Source organism: Tubulanus polymorphus, chromosome 12 (assembly GCF_964204645.1).
Source record: "Tubulanus polymorphus chromosome 12, tnTubPoly1.2, whole genome shotgun sequence".
Taxonomy (NCBI): domain Eukaryota; kingdom Metazoa; phylum Nemertea; class Palaeonemertea; order Tubulaniformes; family Tubulanidae; genus Tubulanus; species Tubulanus polymorphus.
Genome location: NC_134036.1, coordinates 8,001,529 through 8,013,366, shown reverse-complemented (window position 1 = coordinate 8,013,366; position 11,838 = coordinate 8,001,529). Strand labels below are relative to the sequence as shown.

Genomic DNA, 11,838 nt, shown 5'->3' with positions numbered 1-11,838 from the left:
AAAACATCTATATTTGTTTCTTTGTTGTTTGCCTACATCAGTATTACGGAACTCTACCCATATTATGGATGGTCGATCACTGGTATTATTATCAAATTGTATTTTTTTCACAGTGCATTCAGATCCATTAATTATACCATCATCAACTGAAATGTTAACTGTTGTAATGTAAATCAATGACTCGGCAACGTTTAAAATTCTTGGAAGGCCACTTGCATCTATATAAGTTTTACAGTTTTCACAGGCATATAATACTTTAGTTTTTACTGAACTACATATATCTGTTAAGACAACGTCTGTACATTTTATTGATACTTTAACTGATGAGACAGCATTAAATATCTGGTCATTGTGTTTCTGAGCTTGGATTTTTAGAGGGAAAAAATGTGGAGCAGATTTAGGATATATTGTATCAGATGAAGAGACTATACGAGACTTTAAAATGCCTTTGTCTAAGTGGGACAAATTGTTGGTTCTCAAACGATTCAAAAGCTCAGCAAAAGCTAAATCTTCTTTTTGTCTCATAATCTGATGAAGTTCGTAGATTTTAAAATTGTCTAGCCATAGATTATTAGCAAATGCAGCATATTCTTTAGGTACTGGTTGAAATATAAACCTATCCATCACTGGTTTTAATTGGTAGAGGTCGCCGAAGGTAATAATATGTACGCCTCCAAATATCTTTTGATTACCCATTATTTCTTTCAAACGTAGATTAATTGTATAAAACATACAAGCACCAACCATTGAAATCTCATCTATTATGACTACTTGTAAGTTCATGTACTTAGTTCTCAGAGCATTTAAAGAACTAGCTGACAACGGCTCATACTTGTATCCTCGACTTGGTGGGATCTTAAAGGCACCATGAATTGTGGAGCCATTAATACCATAAGCAGCCATACCGGTAGGGGCCAAAAGAAGGACTTTACAATCGTCAGGATTTTCTCCTGGTAAAGAGGATAGAGAGCGCAACAAGTACTGATGTATAGCCTTAATTACAATAGATTTTCCACATCCAGCCGAGCCTGTACAAAAAACATGGAGACTTTCATCATTAGTTCGATTTATATGCTGTGCTATATGTGTAAATATTTCATTCTGTCTCTTATTTAGTGATTGCAATAATGCATGATATTCAGGTTCAGTAATTCTTTTAGGAAGGAGAGAAACTTCAACATTGTAGTTCACTGATGTCAAACCTATGTCTGGTGCCAAGTCATAAATGCGTTGGTGAATTGGCCGATCAGGATCAAAGAACATACTTTCCATACTCAAAGTCTGGTCATTGTCAGGTAGCTGTTCATCAGTATCTACATTTAAATTATCCATAGTTTCTATAACTGATTTCAAGTCATCATTGTGTGCTTCAAACTTTTTCATCATCATACTGATTTGTGCTGTGTAGGATTTGAAAGCAGCTTCATAAGAATCAAAGTCACGTAGAAGGTCTTTTTCTTTGCGCCATGGTACGTACAGCAATAAACGTTCTCGAAAGAAATTTTCTGGGTCAGAGCGTTTGTTGTAATTAACAAAGCGTATAATTCGAGCGTTTGGTTTTAGCTTTACTTGGCTGTCTGACATATTGCTAGAAAGGCCATCACAAGGAGGGTCATCATCAATGTTATCATCATATTGGCTGGTCTCATAAGTGGATGATTTGTGGTTTTGAACCTCAGAAACAAATTGAGCAAGGCAATAATTTTCCAATTCAAGGCGTCGTCTTGAGTAATGAACTAATATGTTGTCAACTTCTATATTAGTTGAATTTTTTGGCAACTTCTTTAGGCTGTTCAAATCTTTTAAAAGATATGTACGTTCATCTGGTGGTGAAGTGTTTATGAAAACCACTTCTCGGGAACATCGAGTAATGGGCATTTGTAAAGTAAGATAAGCTGCCTCTTGAGCGCCGATTTCAACTGAGTTAATGAACTTATTGCCAATGTGCCTGACTGCTTTTTTTAAGTCTAAATTGTCATTTCTTGCTTCTTTGCAGGCAGTTTTTAATATAGTACTCATAGCTTTTTGTCCTTTGCAGGTGTAACTTGCAATGTACACCGCCATACTGTACGCATCCAAAACATATTGGATATCATGGTTTGCTTGCCAAATACCCAAAAGATTTTTCATGTACGGGTTAATTCTAATTTCATTAGGTGATCTTTTTAGGAAAACTTTTGGTTTTGATAAGGAAGATCTGATAGCATCAACATATTCATTTTCAGACATCTTGAGATCATTTTGAAGGAAATTTTTAAAAGAGATATCAGAGCCGTCACCATAGCTATTCAAAACCTCAATAATTTGAGTGTAGTATTCTTGAAGTGTATGCAGTGGCAAGCTGTATTGATTATCAGCAGAATCAATATCAAGTGGGTAAAGTATCGTAGTAGTGGTTATTGGTGGTTGTGGGTATCCAAATCTACAAGATTTTGTCCTACCTTTCCGACAAGTTTGTGAATGTTTATGTCGTTGATATTCAAGGTACTTTTGTTCACTAAGTGGGACATTAGATGAAACTGAAATGATATTGTCAATGAAGTCAACTATTTCCAAATCAGAATCTTCTCCAAAGACTGGAGCATCATGTAGCCATATTGTCATATGTACATGTGGTGAACCCCTGGTCTGAAATTCTATTCTGGCAAAGAAGTCAGAAACTTTTCCAATCGGATTATTTTTACTTTTGAGAACTAGCTTTATAAATTGCTGTACTTTATGATCAAAATATCTTGCGCAAGTCACTGGGTCGTTACTGATGAGGCGGCTTGTGGTTCTCCAATCAAAGTTTTTTATTTCATCATCAGTGTAGTGCTTTCCATCTATAAGAATACCCAGAGTTCTTAAAAGTGGAGTCCATTTAGTATCAGCGGCAGACAGACTTAAAAATATTGCTGGGAAACCGAGTTGTCGAATACAAGCAAACAGATCTCTTTTACGTTTAGATAAGTATGCAGGGGTATTTCTGATTGACTTGAAAATATGATAACCTTCATCCAATTTGACCATGTTGTCTCGAACAGTTTCATCTGCAAGATCACCGGCTGTATACGTTTTACCCCTTGTTTTTACTCTACGCACTGAGATAGACGCCTTGTCTGAAACCTGTTATATTTGCAATTTTTTTAGTTTATAAAAGATGTTAGGAATATTTGAGGCAACTCGCCTATCAATGCAGCGGAGTTCGTACTTGCAGATATCACTGTAATGCACTGGCCTATATCGCTCGGAGTTATCAGGACGCACTTTGCCACAGAATATTGTAGGCCAAGATAAATATTCCGAGTCACTATCCGTATATAGTCCCAAGGGATGCTGGCCTTCTCCTGGAGCATATGTAAAGACATTTGGATCAACTTCATCTAATAGTGTATCCATGTTTTCTAATTGCTGTTCTTTGTTATCAATTTCTATAAATCCATCATCATCACTGTCTGAATCTGATTCAGGTGGATTTTGATTTTGGGGTTGTCTCTTTTTCGAATCAGAAATTCTACCTTCAAGAAAAGGTTGTATCTCGGGATCATTAGTATGTAAGCATGAAAGCCAATGGTCATTAATACAGACTCCAGAATTTTGGTATAAATGGCTATTGTCTAACAACCACTTTAATGCTCGTATGACTACTAGAGGGCGAATATTCTCGGCAAACTCAACAGTTCGGTAGGCTAGCTTTCGTTTAATTTGAACAGCTACAGTTTGACTTTCACTTATTTTCCTAGGCAATGTATTGACAGTGTGTTCAATGGCAACTGGGACATTACAAACTCCACCTCGAATAAATTTCTGCTGATTAACTGGGAGTTGTCGTATTTGCATAAATGGGATCCTAAGTGCTATGAGCCTTTCTTCTAATGACGTAATATTCAACTCTGGTGGTTTGATAGGGAATCCCATTTTATTTTTTACAGATAAGCGCGGAATAAGTCCATTGTTTATATTTGCTAAACAGGTAACACATATCCATTCTTCTTTTTCATGAGAGATAATGTGTGTAAGGCAATCATTCAATAAATGGCTGTTTTTAGCATTAATTGAAGCAGTAACTTTTGAAACAGAAACCTTGAACCATGTTTGCTGGCATACTGAACAAACATAAGCAGGCCCACATTCAACTGCTGCTAGGAAAGCCGAATAGTCAGCTGAGAAAGAATCATGAAAACATGTAGATTCTGAGTTAGAGATTGACACATGGTCATTATTGGATGAAATTCCATAAGACATGGATCCATTTCTAGATTGTTTGAGTTTGACATTACTTTGTGGTACACTTTGATTATGTGATCTTTTCCTAGGAAATATAACTTTGTCTTTAATTGTTGATCTTGTTGAAGTTTTTTTTTTCGATGATTTATCGTTAAGGTACCTCTCATGACATTTCTGTTTTTGCGTCTTATTAATATGCAATTTACCATCATTTTTTCTGTAACATCTCATGTATGACCTCATGTATGATCGTTTCTTAAGTTTTTCCTGTAATTTTTTTGCTTGATCGTCCAGGTACAATTGAACAGATGATAAACTTCTAAAACTGGACAAAGATGGTCTAGTAGATGCTGCATGGACAGTATCACTGGTATTCGGAGCTTTAACAATTGTATGACTTCTTATACCTAGTATATAAGCTTTCTTTGAAATCAATTTAACATCATAGAATGATACATCATAAGCTGCAGCATTAATAGAGCTTATATATGTGTTGATGAAATCCAAAATATTGATCAGACTGTCAAATTCTAGTAAAACTGATGATCCATCAGCACAAGGGAAACCTGAGGTATTGCGGCTATGAGAATCAAAAAGGTAATATTTACCATTCCTTACAAATAAAGCACATGCATTTGTGCCTAATATAGCTATACAATTTGAATTGATGACTAAGTAGTTACTGAGTACTTCTGCAACACTTGGGATTCCTAAGCTTTCATTGACACTAACACATACTCCCACTAAATTCTTCTTGGACTTCAAAATAAAATGTGCTTCAAAGCAAGAAAGATAAAGAGGAATATCATTTGCAAATAAATAGCCTTGATTGCTTCTGTCAGTTATATCCCTATACAACTTATCACCCTGTAAGAGTATATTATCAAGATCACTGCTTACCCAAGTATTCATATTTTGCTTTAACAAAGTAAATAAAATACAACATGCTGCAATAGGAACACACTGTTTTCCTACAGAATCAGCAGAAAATATGGTTGGATCACCTTGGTGAAATGCACCTGTTAGTACAGGGCCAGGGTTGAGTTCAACATCATTTGCTAGAAGTATAGTAGAATCTTCATGCAATGATGTCACTAATGGAGTACAAGGGAAACATGATTGCTCATTTCTACACATGAAGTGATTCCTATATATGCACAATTGTATAATCCATATAGATGCATAATAACTACACTTTCTTCTCATTTCACAGATATCATAAACTTTAGACGCATACATGTAATACAGACAGGCCAGCCATTGCGATGCTACAAATTTTGCACCAGTTGCTTGAACTAAATTGCCACTATTTCTAACATATGAATGGCATACAGACTGGCTTTTGTATACTGCCCTACAGTAATAATTACCAACTAAACAGCGATAGTTCTGCAAGGAGTCCATACCTGTTTATTTGTCCTTAACCCAGATTTAATTATGTTGTTAGTGAGTCAATTTGTGTTTTGTCTGATATTGAAAGACTGTTTAGTTTATAATGGCATAATTGTTCTGTCTAATGTGCATCATTGTAGGCAGTTGATTTATATCAGTCTTATTTTGTCAAGTAGTATGTAGTATGATCATGTCAGTTATGAAGCATTACATGTGATATTGTCAAGCAATTGTCAATTAATATTGTCTTGCTTTAGTCAGTTATGGTGGTCAAGCATTTCAATGTTCAGCTAATACTTACGATTTTCTTCCTACTGTTTTCAACCTGAAAAAGAAAATTCAGAGTCATGTAACATTGTTAATATGGAAAGGACAAGTTTTTCCTAGACGAAAATAAAATCTGTATGAACACCCAAGTACTCAACAGTAAGATAATAGGGAGAATATAATTAATTTTGAAATGTTTGAAGTTCACTTCACCTATAATATGTATGATTAAATTTACTGAAGATTTTTGGTAGTTACAATGGTTAGGAAAGTTTTTTTGTAGTATTTCAAGAATACTCTATTTGAAATGAATGAAGTATCATTGATGTTTCAATACATTTTAAGTGAATAACTTGAAACTTGATATTGACGCATTGAAAAACTAGATTGAGGCAAAGCCTCAAATGCCCCCTGCCTGAATGTCGCTGGCCCACATGTGAAGTTACAGGATTTGTGGTAAAATGTGTTAGAAATATTGTTGCCACAATTATTTCTATAAGAATGATATTAAACAACATGTTCACAAAGTGTAAAAAAATTATCAACAGTAGCAGTCTCTAGGCTGTTTTCCCCTGGTGGCCATAATTTGAATCAATTCAACTTAATCCTTAATAGGGCTCTGCCCCAAGTAAAGGTTTAATCGTGTATAAAGTTTTAAGAAAATTGCGGCTTCTAGACTGCTAACATTATTTATCATGTCGGCCCCATTGTGGCCATAATGTTAACCGCATCAACCCAATTTTTTATAAGGTTCTGTCCAAAGTGATACCCTAGTCGTGTACAAAGTATACAAAAAAATTTGTTGCCCTAGGCTGTTAACGTCATTTTTTATGTCAGCCCCTGGTGGTCATAATTTGAATTGAATTAACCAGATTTTGAATAGGGTTCTGCCCCATATGATACCCTACTTAAACAGGGCTTTCAAAAAAGGCTATCGCATCCGACTGTTAGTAAGAATCCTGCGACAGCTATGAAATATTTCATCTGATATCGATGATAGTATAAAAGCTGTGATCAGTGGTTATATTTAAATGTACTGCAGTCAGTGATGTGAAAACGTGCCTCAGACGCGTGGCCTAATTTAAGTTTCCAGGAAATTGGCTGCCTTCCAAACTACTGCCAATCATTCTAGCGACTGACTGCGTTGTAAAGCTGGTAGTGTATATTCGATAGATTGTCTCATTATGAATGTTGAAAATTGTTTCATCGTTGATGCTCTGGATCTTGTTATCTAGACACTATTAGACAAATTTTATATGCATAAGGTGAAAACTTTGTTCGGTGAACTCACAGTGATACTCGCACAGACAATCAGTTTGGGTAGCCTAATAGCATTAATGTGTTCTTAAGCTGGCTGCTTTACTTGCAACAGTTACTTGCCAATCACTAACACTAGCCCCTGGTGGCCGTAATTTGAATCGAATAAATAGTTCTGGCCCAAGTGATATCCTAATGTGTATCAAGTTTGAAATAAATAGGTCAACAATTGCAGCCTCTACGCTGTTAAGGTCACTTGCAGCACGTATTCAGATGCGGGTAATTCTGTAATACGGGCCCTCTCAAGTAAAGTCAAGGGCATAACAATAAATTTCTATTGCTCAATATTTGTCAACAATGACTTATATTTGAATCATGTTTCATTGATATAAAATTGATCAAGTAGTGTGAGTAGAACACACTAGCAAAATGGATGGTATGACAAATGTGTATGCTTCAAATGATTATGCAATATAATAATTTTCAATTCATTGAAAGTTTTTTTGAAACTGCATGAAACAATATATTTATATTCAATGCAGATAGGGTGAGAGCAGTGCAGAGCCCAACGTGTGTGTGTGTGTGTGCGTGCGTGCGTGCGTGCGTGCGTGCGTGCGTGCGTGCGTGCGTGCGTGCGTGCGTGCGTGCGTGTGAAGAGAAGTGTGTGAAGAGAAGTGTGTGAAGAGAAGTGTGTGAAGAGAAGTGTGTGAAGAGAAGTGTGTGAAGAGAAGTGTGTGAAGAGAAGTGTGTGAAGAGAAGTGTGTGAAGAGAAGTGTGTGAAGAGAACTGCTGTCAGTTCCTGACACGACGCATGTAAGTGTATGTATACTACATACTATTGATAGTATATACTGTATACGCACGTGGTGCTGTATAATACAGCACCACGTGCGCTGCACGGTTTCTAACAAGCCCTTAAAATATCATAATACCTCAACACATAAGCCTATCAAACAAAATAAATGACGACAATAAGTTGATGAAAAATGAGTGATCATCTGAGAGATTCTACTACAGAAAAACGATTTGAGCCGTAACGGCTATGTTGTTATTTCTGCGACGTACTCACCTGACCACGGCCATGTATTTAGTGAAAATGTTCAGTACGCCTAAATCTGATTTTCAATTCCCACAAATCAGTTACTAAAGACAAAAATTGACTAATTAGGCCTAGCTAGACTCGTACAAACAATGGGTAGAGACAGACACTTTCTCGCTCTTAACAATGGCAACAGTACGTTTCATGACGGCACCGCCATGATTGATCGCACGTGTTAATAATAATCCGTCCATTACAAACCACGGTGTAGAATTCGTAAAATGAAAGCTACACTTAGCAAACCCTTGAACACTTAGAATGACAAACATGTGATTTTCGAAAGCTGTCACTGCCACAAGTAATATAATTTTAACAGTTTATAGAAAGAAAACTTGACTTACCGAGAGCGATGTAAATGACGATGTAGTTGATTGTGAAATACCTGCGCATGAATCTGGCTTTATTGAATCCTTTCGTTTGGCCCGATAAACCGCTTTCGAAAGATGATGACGTTTTTTGATAATTCTATACGCTACCACAAAACTGAACCAAGCTTTGATGTAACATATCAACAACTAGGCCTACATAATTCATTTTATAACGAACTATTTAATTGCGTCAGCTGAGCAAACTGCGTACGTGTGTCGGTCTAATACCTCGCAGCAAAAACAGCCAATCACATTCGCTCGTAGAGACGACGCCCCCCAATCGAGGTCATTGCAATTTTATACGCGAGAGCTAAGAATTTTCCCGCCAAAAACAGTTTTTCGTAGAATTTTAACAAAGTTGACCATGTACATCGACGGAGGTTCGCCATGTCTTCAATCGCATCGATTATACGTCGTTTAAACCGAGAACCAATGAAACAAATGCTCACATAAAAAAACGTACCGCGATTTTACATGAATTGGCTCAATGCCAACTTCATATCGCTGACAAAGGTAAACCAAAAACATGATGAAAATTATAAACCCCCTAAAATAAACTGCCCAAAATGTAATAAATTATTCTCAAGAAATTATGTTAAAAAACATTCTGAGAAGTGTAGAATTAATGGCGCAACGGCTAATGTTAATAGTAATGAAAGTAATAGTAATTCTGCCGAAGTTGAACCTGAAGTTATTTGAAAAGACCTTTCTTATTCTATGATAAGGATAATATAAAAGATCATTTCTGTGAGCCTTGTCGAATAAAATATACCCCTGAAAATATAGAAGATTGGGAGAATCATCAATTTCGTAAAGCACATATAGATAAAATTTCTAATAAATTTGAAACTGAATTCAATGAAAGAAAAAATAATTTATTAGAAAAAATAAAATATGAGAAAACGTTACCAGATAATAAAGAAACAGTTGAAAAGTTAGAAAAACAATATAATGAATTAACAAGAAAAACATATTATTGTAAATATTGTAAATTGATTATTACAACAAGTAATTCAAATCTACATAATAGAACAATAAAACATAAAGAAAACGTAAGAAAATACCAGGAGCTTAATGAAGATATATTACCAATAAATTATAAACGAAAATGTCCACAATGTAGTTATGCGACCTTAAGACAAGAAGGTACTGTGTTATTTTGTAATGAATGTGGATGGCAAAAGAATTTATTGGGTGAAGAAAAAACTAGAGATTTTCTCATAGATCCAAAATTAAATTATCTAGATGAAATTTTTAAAATATTTTCTATGGAAGATCATACACCAGAATATATGCAATGGCTTGAAAAAATGAAAATAATAGAAAATAAAAATGGTGAAATAACTAAAAAAGATATTATAAATACAATTATTCCGTCAACATTTAATTAACACAAAACAAAAGAAAATGTATTTATATTTATTATTTAACGATTATTATGAAAAACCTAAATTATCAGAAGATACGGAAAATATAAAAAAAATATTCAAACAAATATTAATGTATCATTTAGAAAATAGAATAACAGATTCAATAAATTATGAATTCTTTTTAAATAAGATTGTAAATTATTTAAACATAGATATTATAATTCCATTTGATGAATTAACAAACAAAAAGAAACAAAGAGAGCGAGATGAAATGTGGAACAAGATAGAACTTTATTTAAATGAGAAAAATGGAATGGAAGAAGAACCTGAACAATTAAATGAAAATGAAGAAGCCAATAGTGATTTCGAGTATGATGATATTGATTTTATGTTTTAAGGACCATAAGGTAATGTTTTTATACCATCATCTAAAATATGCCTTTTATTATCAAATGGATTTAAACTAGTTTTTTTCAACTTCATTAATGTACATCTCATGATCTTCTGATCTTAAACAATTCATTTTGTGTTTCATTACAATTGATTTATATAAACACTTTATATAATCTTGAAATTCTATATGTTTATCAACCACATGTTTTGTTATTCCTTTTAACTTTTTAGCTTCATGATCTTTTGTTCTGTAACTATACATTTTACTTCTTATCCCAACAAATTGAATCATTTCATCACCCCCTAATTCATCTTTAAATTTACCAGGAATCTTTTTATTATCATTGCTAAATAGTTCATGATCTTTGGGATAATTGCTAAAATCAAAATGATGTTTTAATGTTTTTAAGTCTTTTGTTATGTCATTTGTCTTGATTTTTAGTATGTAGGCGTCAGTATTTTTGGCTATTAATGGAAATCCACAGTTAAATGTACCATCTTCAGTTGATAAATCATAAACATAATCTGTTGGGTTATATATTTCAAATAAATCTTTAACTTCTTCAGTTAACTCATTTTCTACATGGCTTAAATTAAAGCAATTTGGTTTAGATTTAATCAATCCAATATTCATATTAAAACCTAATGAATTGCATAATATATTTAATCCTGATATAGCAACTTTTCCTTTTTGAGCTAAAGATATTGTTTTGCGGTTTTTGAAACTTTTAGTACCATCGGCTGCGTAGAATCCAATGAAGAACCATTTTCTTAAATTATTTTTTGCATTTAATACATAATCTGGAACTATCTTTTCTTTAGTTGAAGTATTACTTTTCACTATTGCATGAATATAGAATTCGTTATTATATTTTATAGCAAAATCTTTAGGATTATTCACATGTATTCTATAACGTTGCGATGATTTCATAACATCTATGATTTTGAATGTTTTATGTGAATAAACTTCTTCACAGAATTTCTTAATTCTTTCTAATAATTTTAAGTCTTGATTGCATAAATACCAGCAATATTGAGTGCGATTAACATAATTATACACACCTGCTGAACCATCACCCATGAAAAATCCTTTGATAAAATATTCTTTTTCTTCTAATGTTTCGGGTTCTATATTATAAATATTATCAATTATTTCATCAAATGACATATGATTCATTCTTTGGAAAAATCTTTTATGTAATAATTCATCTCCAATTTTTATATCAGTTGGTTTTATTTCATCGCCATTTCGTTTAATTAAACTATGATCTTCTGTAACATCTACGAACCCTAATTTAGTTCTAACTCTATAGATTTTATTATTTGTTTTATGTCTAATAATATTCTTTAATTTTTTCCATCCATTTCTTGTCCAAACATCCATTAATCCATTTATTTGTATTAATTATTTTTCTCCATATGAAATATAACATTCATTTTGTTTTGGAATTATTTCTGAAATTCTTCTTATCAATATTTTATCATT

At 33.6% G+C, this 11,838-nt stretch overlaps 1 long non-coding RNA gene across 1 annotated transcript in view; it reads left to right on the top strand.

Moving 5' to 3' along the window:
• The first annotated feature begins 989 nt into the window (after positions 1 to 989).
• The window catches only part of LOC141913872 (uncharacterized), a 64,945-nt gene continuing 54,096 nt past the window's right edge, over positions 990 to 11,838 (top strand). The window contains exons 1-2 of the long non-coding RNA XR_012620661.1: positions 990 to 1,087; positions 1,161 to 1,295. This is a non-coding gene — a long non-coding RNA (uncharacterized LOC141913872). The remainder of the gene's footprint in view (positions 1,088 to 1,160; positions 1,296 to 11,838) is intronic.